Source organism: Balaenoptera physalus (genome assembly GCF_965194825.1).
Source record: "Balaenoptera physalus genome assembly, chromosome: 3".
Classification (NCBI taxonomy): domain Eukaryota; kingdom Metazoa; phylum Chordata; class Mammalia; order Artiodactyla; family Balaenopteridae; genus Balaenoptera; species Balaenoptera physalus.
This window is the reverse complement of record NC_138890.1, coordinates 114,918,722-114,931,998: the sequence shown is the minus strand read 5'-3', so window position 1 is coordinate 114,931,998 and position 13,277 is coordinate 114,918,722. Positions and strand designations below refer to the sequence as shown.

The following is a 13,277-nucleotide window of genomic DNA, read 5'->3' as shown; positions in this document are numbered from 1 at the left end:
AATCCCTGAATGAATCAAGTGCCACCAAGACCTCTTGGAATGGTTTCTACAGTAGCCTTGGTTGTTGGTTAAAGCTAAGTATCATATTACAAGCCATACTGTGGTTTACCTTTGATGACGTGGATTTTGTAAATAATGGTTTCAGTGTAAGGACAACTATTGAAATGATTGTGGTCCTTTAGATAGTAAACCTTAACTATGACGGTAGGCTTGATTAAAATCTAAAAATCATTGTTCACTTTGGAATTTATGATGTTTATAAAACTGCTCAATTCTAACTTTTCCAGTTGAAACCACTGAGAGAAACATGTGTTTTCAAAAGTGCCATGTAAGGCACACAGTAGACAGAGCGTACTCTGGATTCAGAAAAATCTGGGCTTGAATTAGTACTCATCACTTCTGTGACCTGTTTAGTTATTTAACCTCTTTAAAACAGAGAAATGGGGGAAATGCTTAAAGGATTTCTGAAGACTTAAGACATGAAAAAGTACCTAACAATGTGTTTGGCACTTATAAAGGAGGCTTCCAGAAAGTGTTGTTTCAAGGCAATGTAAATATTGGCACTACTTAGGTATTGGGGCGCTTCACATTACCTATCCCCTTTCATCCTCCACTCTATCTTTTGAGACAAGTGGTGTTTTATACGTATTTTACTGAAGCAGAAGTTGAGATTTGGCCAATTTTAAACTGCTGAGGAGTGACTAAACTCAGAGATTCAAACTTGATTTGTCCTAATCCAAATATAGGCCTTTTCTGCACATGCCTTGTTTCCCTGATGACATTAGAAAGGATGTCAGTCTCCGCTCCTGAGAATGGGAGGGTGGCATCAATAATTTAAAATCTAGTCAGGTCAATAATGAACTTTTAAATTAAGGTAACTTGTTTGTTTTACTTCAAATTAATCATGATAGGCATAGTGTAGGGCACAGTCCACACGTTGTGTTTTAGGAGAAGTAGGTTGCCTAGGGTGCAAGGATGGGTTTATGTTAGACAAGCGTGCCCAATCACTGTTTTCCTTTGTATTTTAAAATGACTATAAACAACTCCTGACTTGAGTTGTTTAAGAGAAGGGGCAAGGGGCTCTATGAAGATTGTTTATTTATCACCCCTCTTCCCAATTATGACTTTACTAATTTTCCTGGAAAACTAAGATTAGCTGTAAAACTCCAGAGCACTGCTGAAGCCCCAACTACAGACAGTCCCCGACTTAAGGTGGTTCAGCTTTAAGATGATGTGAAAGTGGTACGCATTCAGTAGGAACCATATTTCAAATTTTGATCTTTTCTGGGTACCTTACTCTTGTAACACTGGGCAGCACACTGCAGCTCCCAGTCAGCCACAGGATCACTAGGGTAAAGAACCGTTCTGTGCCCATACAACCTTTCTGTTTTCACTTTCAGTACAGTATTCAATCAATTACATGAGATATTTAGCACTTTATTATAAAATAAGCTTTTGTTAGATGATTTTTACCCAAGTGTAGGCTAATGTGAGTGTTCTGAGCATATTTAAGGTAGGCTAGACTAAGCTATAAAGTTCAGTGGGTTAGGTGTATTAAATGCAGTTCTGACTTACAATACTTTCAACTTATGATGGGTTTATCGGGCAGTAACCCCAGTGTAAGTCAAGGAAGATCTGTGTATACATTAGAGAAATGACAGTCGTTTAGGAGTCCTAGGATGCTGGTCTTTGGGCCAGTGAGCCACAACGCATGATTAGGTATAAATAGTAGAAGCAGTCTCGGGAAGGACATAATGTACTTAGTTGCAGAGGAGAGAGCTGTTCTGCCTGGATATTTCCATAAACCTGGTGCAAACTGCTCTTTTACTGTAAAACAGTTAAGGAATAATGAAGCTAAATGAATTTTGTGGGATTCTTGAAAGTTGTGATGAAAGACAACAACGTTATTTTAACAGCTGGAAACTGTTAAAATAATGACTTAGATATTTATCTCTTTCTTCAATCCTATGTCCCAATAAACTTTTGGCCATTTGTCATATTACTGAAAAAAAAAAAAAGGTAGGTGTAGAAAAAAAGTTGAATGTATGTTTCTCAGTTAGTGTTTCTGTAAAACAGAAACATGGAGGCTGGTGGCAGGATGGCAGCTTTCCTGATAAATAATTTATGTGGTGGTTTCTCTGCTTGCCATTTAACATCACATGATTCCTGGCCCACCAGATATTTCACAGACGTGTTTCCTCCTTGCTAAAGCAAGACCAACTTGGACAAATACTTTCATAATGTGAGTACTATTGTGTGTGTGTGTGTGTGTGTGTGTGTGTGTATGTGTGTGTGTGTATGTGTTGAAGGGAGAAGGTGAGTGGGAGGTTTGGTTTGTCAAACATAACAGTTGTTGTGGTTGAATTAGCAATCTTCATTCCCAAAATCTTAACATGTAACTTTAGTCTCACTGTTCTCCATTGCTGCTTTATTTGGCCTTTTATGGATTGTAGAATATTGTTGGAAGTGGTACTTGAAAGCACAGGGTGGCTTTCCATTGATGGTTAGATGTATGTGTGTTTATTTTTTTGTAATGGGAAATTTCCCTGTGGCTCTTTTTACTACTCATTAATAGGCCAAGATCTGCTCCTCTGAATCTACCCAGTTTCCTTAGTTGTCATAGGAGAAAAATTAAGCTGTATGGGTGAGAGGCATAGGCAGTGAAGACTGAACAATAGTTCTTGGTGCTATTTGTTTTTTGATGGAGGTGGTGAAGTTCATTTGGCTTTTTAGGCTTCTTGTAGGGGACTGTTAATACCAAGTAGCCTTAACACAGAGTATCTAAGTTACTAAAACTGCATAGGAGCAGAGAAGGATTCATTCAGCAAAAAGCTAGAAATTTTTGAGTTGTTTTCTTAAGTGTGGGGAATTGCCCTTATGCTTGTCCTTGAATTTTAAATTTTATATAGTTATAATTGCATATAATAGACTTTTCAGACTATAGTGAAGGCTTTGTATAATAGGCTATGAAATAAAAACAGGCCTTGTGAGCTAGACATTTTATAGAGAGTGGTCTTAAGGATAAATGAAGTTCATTTAATGATTTGGGGCTTTATTGTAACTTGTAAGGGTACAGTGAGGGTGATGGCTTGGGGTTTAGTTTATTCAACAAATATTATTAGTGCAATGAAATAATATAGGCACAGGGAGAATACAGTGATAAACAAGAATGGTCATTTTCTTCAGGAAAAAAATTTTAATTAAAATTGGTTACCAAGTCATCCTGCTGCTAACAATTAGTTGAGGTAGGGTACTTTTTAAGAAATGTCTCACTACACTATCTTAATTAGTGCTTAGTGGAAAGAAAACTTATTGAACATGGCTCAGGAAAATCTGTGTTTTTGTCGTAATCGTGATACTAGTTGCTTGACCTTATGCTGTCACTTACCCTCTGTGGGCGTTAATCTCATGTTTGCAGAATGAAATTACAGTCTTCTCTTCTGTAAGGATCCGGGGCAGTTTACAAGCACAGTGTGGCAACTGTTGGGACCTGAGCCACTTGTTTTATGTGCTTGTATCCAGTTTTGGGTCCCTCTGTAGTAAGGTGACTGTCTAGGACATAGCACTTCTAATGTTTCTTCAGGCTTTGAAAAAGCTCTGATTCGTTTTTGAGTACATGAGGGCACTGAAGCTGGCAGAAGTGGTGTTTCTGCCTGTTTTTTGTATTTGTTTGCTAGTCCTCACTTTGTTCATTACCATTACTTGAGGGGTTTTTTTGTGTGTGCTTTTCCCTATAACTTTATTGTTATAACTGCTTTCCCATCACTTTTTTGATAACTTGCTAAAGTTACATTACAAAACCAATGTTTAATTACTAAAATTATTTCTGAAAGCCATTCTTCCTCTTCACCTTGCTATCTGAGTCTGTTCCCTCTTTACTGACTCTTAACAGGGTAATAACTGGGGCAACCAATATGTAGAGATGTATGTGAGGCTCTAGTTTTTTTTAAATTGATTAATTAGTTAATTTATTTGTTTGGCTGCGTTGGGTTTTCGTTGCTGTGCACAGGCTTTCTCTAGTTGTGGTTAGCAGGGGCTACTCTTCGTTGCGCTGTATGGGCTTCTCATTCTGCTGGCTTCTCGTTGTGGAGCATGGGCTCTAGGCGGGTGGGCTTCAGTAGTTGCAGCATGTGTGCTCAGTAGTTGAGCACGCAAGGTCAGTAGTTGTGGCGCACGGTCTTGGTTGCTCCGTGGCATGTGGGATCTTCCCGGAACAGGGCTCGAACCCACGTCCCCTGCATTGGCAGGCAGATTCTCAACCACTGTGCGACCAGGGAAGTCCTGAGGCTCTAGTTTTTAATGATCACAATAACTAACTTTTATTGAATGCTTCCTGTGGGTCAAGCACTATGTAGAGGTATTTAAATATTGATACATTAAGTTAGCATGTTGATAGGAGTTAAGAGGTAGGGTTCAAGCGAGTTTGAGTGCTGGCTCCTCCACTGAATAGCTTTATGTATCTGGGCCCACCTAATTCTCTCAGTGCCTTAGCTTCCTCATCTGTAAAATGAGGAGAATAATACTGCTGCCTCATAGAGTGATTTAAAAGTAGCTTTTATGTAAGGTACTTAGAACAGTGCCATTTACTCAATAAACACTTGATAAATGTTAACTCTTATTAATATTAATCTTCATGTCAACCTAAGAGATAGGGATTTTACAGTAGAGGAAATAGGTTCAAAGAGATTAGATAAACTTGCCTAAGATAACTTATCTGTGTAAGAGAACCAGATTCAAATCCATGCCTGATTCCAGCTGGTTTTCTTAACCACTAGACTATCTTCACCCCTGTAGAAAGGGAGTAAGGCTAACTGATAAACTTAGGCTTTGTCAAATTGAAATACATGGTTAATGTCTCATCATTGGACAGAAATATTAACAGTGTCTGGCTGATGACTATTTTTGGGCCTTTGTCAAATTGAAATACATGGTTAATGTCTCATCATTGGACAGAAACATTAACAGTGTTTGGCTGACGACTGTTTTTGGAAAACCTTGATTATGTACATATACTGTAATCAACAGTGTTGTCTGTCATTGGAGAACATTGTAATCCCAGAGGAGGTGAATTTAAATTTGTGCATGTATGGTACATAAAACTCTAATGTGAGACAGAATGCATATGTCTTTCTTATACAGACTCATAAAAATAATTTTCGTGTAACCACAGGAAGAATAAATGTTACACTGATGTTTAAATATCTGTTGTAAGTTCTGTTCTATATTAAGCTAGCTAAGGGTGAGTTGGTTTAGATGGTGTGATAATAGCTTACTTTCAAGAAAATTTATTTTCTCCTCCAAACATTTCCTGATACTTTTTCCCCCCACAGTAGAAATAGGGAATTTGGTGTATTCTAAGGTAAGACCTGAAATCTACCTCGTTTCTCATGCTATTTATTCCCATTTCAAACAATTGGTACATAACTTTGAATAGTTAATATTGTACTCCCCTTCCCCTCATAACTATACTAAATAATTATCTTATTTTTCTGGCTAGGCAGAGGAGGAAGGCAGTTAAGGATGTTAACTCTCTTGATTTATTTTCAGTTGGAAATCCTGCCTCCTTTTTTTCCCTTTTATATTAGGTGGTGTGAATTTGGGTATTGGGGTTGCCAGATGAAAATGAAAGGTTATGACAAGTAGGGTTAGAGAAAGGGAGTTTGGGATTGACATGTACACACTGCTATATTTAATATAGATAACCAACAAAGATCTACTGTATAGCACAGGGAACTGCTCAATACTCTATAATAACCTAAATGGGAAAAGAATTTGAAGAATAGATACATGTACTATATGTATAACTGAATCACTTTGCTGTACACCCGAAACTAACACAACATTGTTAATCAACCATACTCCAATATAAAATAAAAATTAAAAAAAAAAAGAAATGGAGGATTACATTGTTAATCAACCATACTCCAATATAAAATAAAAATTAAAAAAAAAAAGAAATGGAGGATTAAGAGAGGAAGGGACAAGAATTAACTTTAGCAATATCTGAACATGCATTATTTTGGTAAAAGGAAATTATGTGCCAGCTCACAGTGAAGCCTGTCGAGGTGCTTGATTTTTGTAAACAGTGTGTTAAAAGGTCTCTGGCTCCCTGGAGGGCCTTGGAGTTGGCTCTTGAGCAGGTTTTGCTCTATATGTTGAGTCTTATGAGACCTAAAACTTGAAGGAAAAAAACCCTATTATTTATTTATTTTTATTGAGGTATAATTGATTTTCAATATTATATTAGCTTCAGGTGTACAACATAGTGATTCAAAATTTTTGTAGATTATACTCCATCTAAAGTTACTGCAGGACTTTCCTGGTGGCACAGTGGTTAAGAATCTGCCTGCCAGTGCAGGGGACATAGGTTCGATCCCTGGTCCGAGAAGATCCCACAGGCCATGGAGCAACTAAGCCCGTGCACCACAACTACTGAGCCTGCGCTCTAGAGCCTGCAAGCCACAACTACTGAGCCCGTGTGCCACAACTATTGAGGCCCGCGCACCTAGAGCCCGTGCTCCGCAACAAGAGAAGCCGCCTCAATGAGAAGCCAGTGCACCGCAACGAAGAGTAGCCCCCGCTCACCACAACTAGAGAAAGCCCGCGCACAGCAACGAAGACCCAATGCAGCCAAAAATAAATAAATAAATTTACATATAAAACAAAAATTTACTGTAAAATATTAGCTATATTCCCTTTGCTGTACAGTATATCCTTGTAGCTTATTTACTTTATACATAATACTTTGTCCCTTTTAATCCCCTTACCTCGTATTTCCCATCCCCCTTTCCCTCTCCCCACTGGTAACCACTAGTTTGTTCTCTATATCTCAGAGTCTGTTTCTTTTTTTTTGTTATGTTCATTCCTTTGTTTTATTTTTTAGACTCCATATATATGTGATATCATACCGTGTTTGTCTTCTCTGAGTTGTTTTACTAAGCATTAATACCCTCCAGGTCCATCCATGTTGTTGCAAATGGCAAAATTTCATTTTTTGTAATGGCTGAGTATTATTCCATTGTATATATATTTCATCGTATTTTCAGTCTTCCTAGACCCAGAAAATTGGTATCATTCACGTAAGGGAAGGGTGATAGACTGGTTATGAGTAGGGACACATAAGGTAGTGGTTAAGAGCTTGAGTTAAGCTGCGGAGGATTCACTTCTATCTTTCACCAGCTACCTAACTTTCGGCAAGTTCTGGTTCTTTGCCTCTGGTTCTTTGTAAAATGGCATAATAGTTATACCTACATCACTGTGTTATATGTACATACTGATTTGTAAATGCGTACTGATTCAGAAATGTTAAATATGAATTTTAGAACTGAAGAACTATGGAGTCATTCATGCATTGGTTACTGTTTTCTCATGTTGCTCCTACACCCACTTTAGTTTAATCTCACTATTTCATCCTTGGACTATTTCAAGGATGAAAATATTGAAACTATTCAATATTTTGACTAGTTTGGATGGATGGACTATTTCATCCTTAGCTCTCCTTCAGTGTCTTCCTTGCATTGTAGCCTTTGTATACCTTGCTCCCAAACTATTTTATGATGTGGACCATTTTTAAAGTTTTTATTGAATTTGTTACAATGTTGCTTCTGTTTTATGTTTTGGTTTTTTGGCCCGGCGGCATGTGGGATCCTAGCTCCCCGACCAGGGATCGAACCCGCACCCCCTGCGTTGGAAGGCAAAGTCTTAACCACTGGACCACCAGGGAAGTCCCCCAAACTATTTTAAAGCATTACTTTGCATATCTTCATACCCAGCTCTTTAGCTGTAACATACACACACCAAACCAAACTCTTCCATTGCTTACCATTGTCCTGTGAACAGATTCCAAATTCCTGACGTTCAGAGTCATGCATATTTTGGTTAGCTTGCCAGTCTCTTATCTCTTTCTCTGCTCTACGTGAACCTTTCATTATTCTAGTCAAGCTCTTTTACCCATTATTCACTGAACTCACTGTACACCATGCTCCATTGTATAGGACACCCACCCCACCCATGTTGTCCTTTTTTGTCTAAGTTCCACCCTTCTTTCCAGGGCCAGGTCAGGTGCCCTTCCTGAAGAAAGTCATTTCTGACCACTGTCAGAAACCAGAGGACTTGCTGTCAGAAATTTAGAGATCAGAGAGGCCTTATGTTACATACGGTTCATATCATCCATAACTGCTGCCCTGGTTTTTCTCCTTATGGACCCCTTTTACCCTTTAAAATGCATTTAACCAGGAGACAGAGATGGGTTTTGTTGTTATTCTTTTCTAATGCCTGAATTCCCCAGTGTTTCTGTACACAGCAGGTGCTCGGTAGATGTTCTTTGACATGTTATAAAGCTGGTTTCTGTGTATGATATGTATACACGTACCTAACATTTTAATTAAAGGTGTCTCCTCCCCAGGAGTAAAATGAAATCAAATTTGCCGCTCACCTATGAAGTAAAGAATCTGAAAACCAATTTTTAAAATATCAGAATGGGTCATTACTGTCAGTAGCCCTTACACTTTCTAAAATTGGATTTCAGCATTAACAGTTGTTGACAATTAATCAGTGATTAACATAGAAACAACAAAAATGATTCAAACAAGAACAGAGTTGAGCAGTGCTTTGTGAATGTGGAAAATGTGTGTGGCATTGGTCCTTACTTGACAGTTGGGGAAACAAGTCACCTAGACCTAAGGGCAGTTCCTAGGGCCACAGATCCAATTTCATTGCTGGGATAGGCCTCTCCCATCTGAGCACCTCATTGCTAGTCTTGAGTCACCTTTTCCACAAACAGATAATTGTTTGCATGTCTTAATAATTAATGATGATATTATTTGTAGATTTTTATGTTGCTTCTTAAACATCTTTTTTTTTTTTTGGCTCTGTTGGGTCTTCATTGCTGGGCGCGGGCTTTCTCTAGTTACTGCGAGCGGGGGCTACTCTTCGTTGCGGTGCGCGCGCTTCTCATTGCGTTGGCTTCTCTTGCTGCGGAGCACGGGTTCTAGGCGTGAGGGCTTCAGTAGTTGTGGCTCGCGGGCCCCTAGAGCTCATGGGGGACGTCAGTAGTTGCGGAGCGTGGGCTCAGTAGTTGTGGCGCATGGACTTAGTTGCTCCGTGGCATGTGGGATCTTCCTGGACCAGGGATCGAACCCATGTCCCCTGCATTGGCAGGCGGATTCTTAACCACTGCACCACCAGGGAAGTCCTAAACATCTTTTTTTTTTTTTCCTGGCTGTACTGCGAGGCATGTTGGATCTTAGTTTCCAGACCAGAGACCGAACCCGCGCCCTGTGCAGTGGAAGCACAGAGTCTTTAATCACTAGACCACCAGGGAAGTCCCTTAACATCTTAATTAAGGGGAAAAAATGAGGCACTGTATGGGGTTTGACACATTAAAGTAGGAAGAAAGTTATAAAACTCTGCTCAGGAGAGAGTTTAGCTTCTAAATTTTATACCTAGGACTTCAGAAATTATTCTAGATCTTCAAGGATAGTGGCAGTCCTATAATCCTGAAGTCAGAAAGAGGACTGTAGAACTAACTCTGATTGGCACGGTACAGGATGGGGACTCCACAGTTAAGCACAGGAGGTGCATTCTTTTTCTCTCCTGTATTTGTAACTTTTCACTGGGTTAGAAGCCAAGTTGAATAGGACTAGGGAAGGGAGTAAATGGCACAAGGTAGTTTTGTACTTTCTCTGTTGCGGTGGTTATGGGGAGTCTTGAAATTATTTAAAAGCTGTTGTCACTGCCTCCTTTAACAACCTGATGAAAGTTGTGGGTCCTTGCCCTAGAGAAATTTTGCAATAAGCAGAGCTTTGTTTCAAAAATCAGTGTAGGTTAAAAGCTTAGTTTTTATCAGGTTAGATCAGGGGAGGCAAAAAAGGTGTCCATTAGGAAAGCTAGAAAGAAGGGTAGGGGAGAAGTGTTCTACTTATTAGGCTAATATATTTAATTAATGCTTTATATGGTTCTGCTTCATTTCTTTTAAGTGAATCAGTAGAGCACAATAACTTTCTAAAATTGCATCAGAGATGTGTCAGATTTGGAAACAAATAATTCAGCTCTTTACTTTCAGCCCCTGTTCCCGCCTGTCCTCCTTTCCTCTGCATCCTGTAGTGAGCATCTCTATATTGTATTGGGCGCAGTTGAGCCCTTCTGAAATCATCCTTTGCAGGCATGTTGTATTCTCAGATCCATCTGCATTCTGACTCCATTTGTGTCCATCAATGAATCTTCTCAAATTAGCAAACAGCATTTTCTCCATTTTAAATTCAGGCCTTCCCTGTACATCCCAAACATCCTTAATCCTAAGCAAGCTGTCTCTCTTTCCAATTTCTTTGTACTCTTTCTTGTGTGTATTATTTATAGCACCTTTTACATTTCACAGTTCATAACCTGCAAATAGCCACAGTTCAGTTTATTTAGTCCCTGGATTTAGTCAGCTTTGGTTAGCAAAATAGAAAATTAAATACGTTACTATAACAGGTTGTGATTATATTTTACAGTTGAATTCTTTTATCAGAGATTATAGGAAATGGTTTAGACTAAACAGTCTAATGCTTAGTAAATTGCATCTTTTGACATTTTTAAAATACATTTCCTTTAAGATTATTTTCGGATCCATAGATTAAAATAGATTGCCAATTGAAGCTATAATTGGTTTTTAGGTAATCGAATGTTAGAAAAACATGAAACTTTATAGCAAAGAAGACAAATTAATAAATTAGCAGTGTTAGGTGAGATGCCTTGAGCTTCTCTGCAGGAGTATTAAGTTTAGTTGGTTCATAATAGCTTTGCAGAAGTACTGCTCTGTTGATCAAAGGCATTTGGGAAATAAATAAATGTTAATATTTGAATAGAATAACTGATTTTCTTTCTTGTGGTTGCATGTCTGTGTAGAGTCTTATTATGATTTAATTAACAAGCATATAGTGACTTGATGTTTTTGTGTTGGTACAAAATAGTATCTGAACTGTTTCGTGCGTTATATTTACTTCAGTGTCTCTGTAAGAAGAGCTCAAAGAAGCTTAGTATTTGAGGATTGTCTTACTGATGAATCCTGTCATTTGAGTGCTTGTAAATGGCTCGGGGAAATTTATTATTGAGAGACGTTGCTACCATGTTGGGTTTTTCCTCATTCTTTTAACAGTTTTGCTATTCCTAGGACTCGGTAGAAAATCAACGTAAATGTTCCATTTTCAAGTGGAATAAAAAATAAAGGGCTTCTGTGAATGTACATTTTCTTGCAAGGAGAGAATTATTGCCTTTATTAAAACTATAAAAAGATAGTTTAGGGAATTCCCTGGAGGCAGTGGCTAGGACTCCGTGCTTTCACTGCTGAGGGTTCGGGTTCGATCTCTGGTTGGGGGACTAAGATCCCACAAGCTGCAAGGTGTGGCCAAAAAAAAAAAAGTTCATAATTCATTGTAAAGATTACCATTGTTTTGCTGCTATTATACACTCACCTCACCCCCACCCCCCCATTTTCTTGTCCTGTTCTTCCTTAATCTGGTTATTTTATTTCTGATGTGCTGCAGCCTTGGTGTTAAGCTATGGTGGAGGTGAGCACCTTTGCCACGAGTTAGAACTGATTTCTGGGACTTGAGAAGAGTGTCGTGATTAGAAATTGATTATTCACACAGCTCCTATTATTTTCATAATCCTCCTTTTCAATTGTATCTTAAAATAGATGACTTAACACATGACTTAGCTACTTATGAATAATAAGTAGGTGAGCAAAGGAAGAGAAGCGTGTATCATTTTCATATTTCTCATACTTTAGTAAAAGTTATATGTGTAGTTTTGGATATTAGGGCAAAGAGGATAATTTAATTTTCCTTTTTTGATGTGTAAGCCAGGATACTTTTGGGGTGGGAAAGTAAAGAAGAAATAGAGTATAAGACTTTCCTTTTAAAAAAAGAGTGTATTTACTTGACAGATCACGACTGAAAAGTGGAATGTAAACCCAATTCCTTCCCCCATCTCCTCATCTCTTCAGAGGCACCTCAGAGGCAGTCACCCATAAGTTTCTTGTGTGTCTTGCAGATTCAGTTACATGTACAAAGACATAGAGTATATATATGTCCTATTTTCCGCCTTTAAACAACTCAAATGGTAGCATGTTATATACATCTTGTTTTTTTTTTTCTCTTAATAAACAGTATTTCTTCCAGTTGCTAGATAATGCTCCATTGAATCGATTTGGTTTGATATATAGGTTTTTCCTGATCTTTTGCTGTTGAAATAGCATATCTTTTCCCACATGTGCATGTATATCTACAGGATAAAATTCTGTAAGAGGAATTGCTGGGTCAAAGAGAAATATGCATTTTGTTAAAATTGCTTTCTGTAGAGGATGTATCAATTTACACTTTTTCAAACAAAAGGAGGAGGTTGCTATTTGTTTCTGTATCCTTTTAAACACAAGACTGTATTTTCAAAACCTTTTGATCTTATCCATGAAAAGTTTCAGTTTGTGATTTACTTTGAGGTATGAATGAGTCTTCATTGGTTCAGGAGTAATTTCTGTGAACTCATTGATTCCATTTTTTACCTATTTGTTGTTTGGTTTGTTTTGATCTTGGAAATTGTCTATATTGCAAATATTTTTCCCATTGTTACTTGTTTCTTGATTTAGTTTTTTTGTCTGTAGCCAGATGATTTTGTTGTTTGCATTTAAATTGTTGACACTGCTTTAATTTATTTTGGTGTAAGGAATAATGTGGGAATCCAACTTTTTTTTATTCCTGACTAAATGACAATTATCACAAACATTTCTTGAATGATTCATGCTTATTGTGCAGTAAACTTTCATATATCTGAACACTTTACTACTTCATTGTAATTGATGCTTATATTAAATATTTATACTACCTGGTAGGCCATTGCCTTTCTCCACAATTACTCTTTATAAAAAAATTGGGGCGGTGGGGGGGACTTCACTGGCGGTACAGTGGTTAAGACTCCATGCTTCCAATGCAGGGGGCATGGGTTTGATCCCTGGATGGGGAACTGTTAGATCCCACATGCCTCACAGCACAGCCAAAAAAAAAATTATTTTTTTTGATATTTTATTCTCTTATTTTTCCATGTAAACTTTATTTTTTAACATCGTTATTGGAGTATAATTGCTTTACAATGGTGTGTTAGTTTCTGCTATTCACTGCTATAACAAAGTGAATCAGCTGTACATATACATACATCCCCATATCTCCTCCCTCTTACATCTCCTTCCCACCCTCCCTATCCCACACCTCTAGGTGGACACAAAGCACCGAGCTGATCTCCCT

General features: G+C 38.1%; 1 protein-coding gene and 1 long non-coding RNA gene across 5 annotated transcripts in view; one reads left to right on the top strand and one right to left on the bottom strand.

Annotated features, from left to right (window-relative positions):
* Window positions 1–13,277, top strand: part of JMY (junction mediating and regulatory protein, p53 cofactor) — a 72,466-nt gene that overhangs the window by 4,435 nt on the left and 54,754 nt on the right. The gene's annotated exons all lie outside the window — the stretch shown is intronic.
* Window positions 1–13,277, bottom strand: part of LOC309659055 — a 430,937-nt gene that overhangs the window by 416,909 nt on the left and 751 nt on the right. The gene's annotated exons all lie outside the window — the stretch shown is intronic.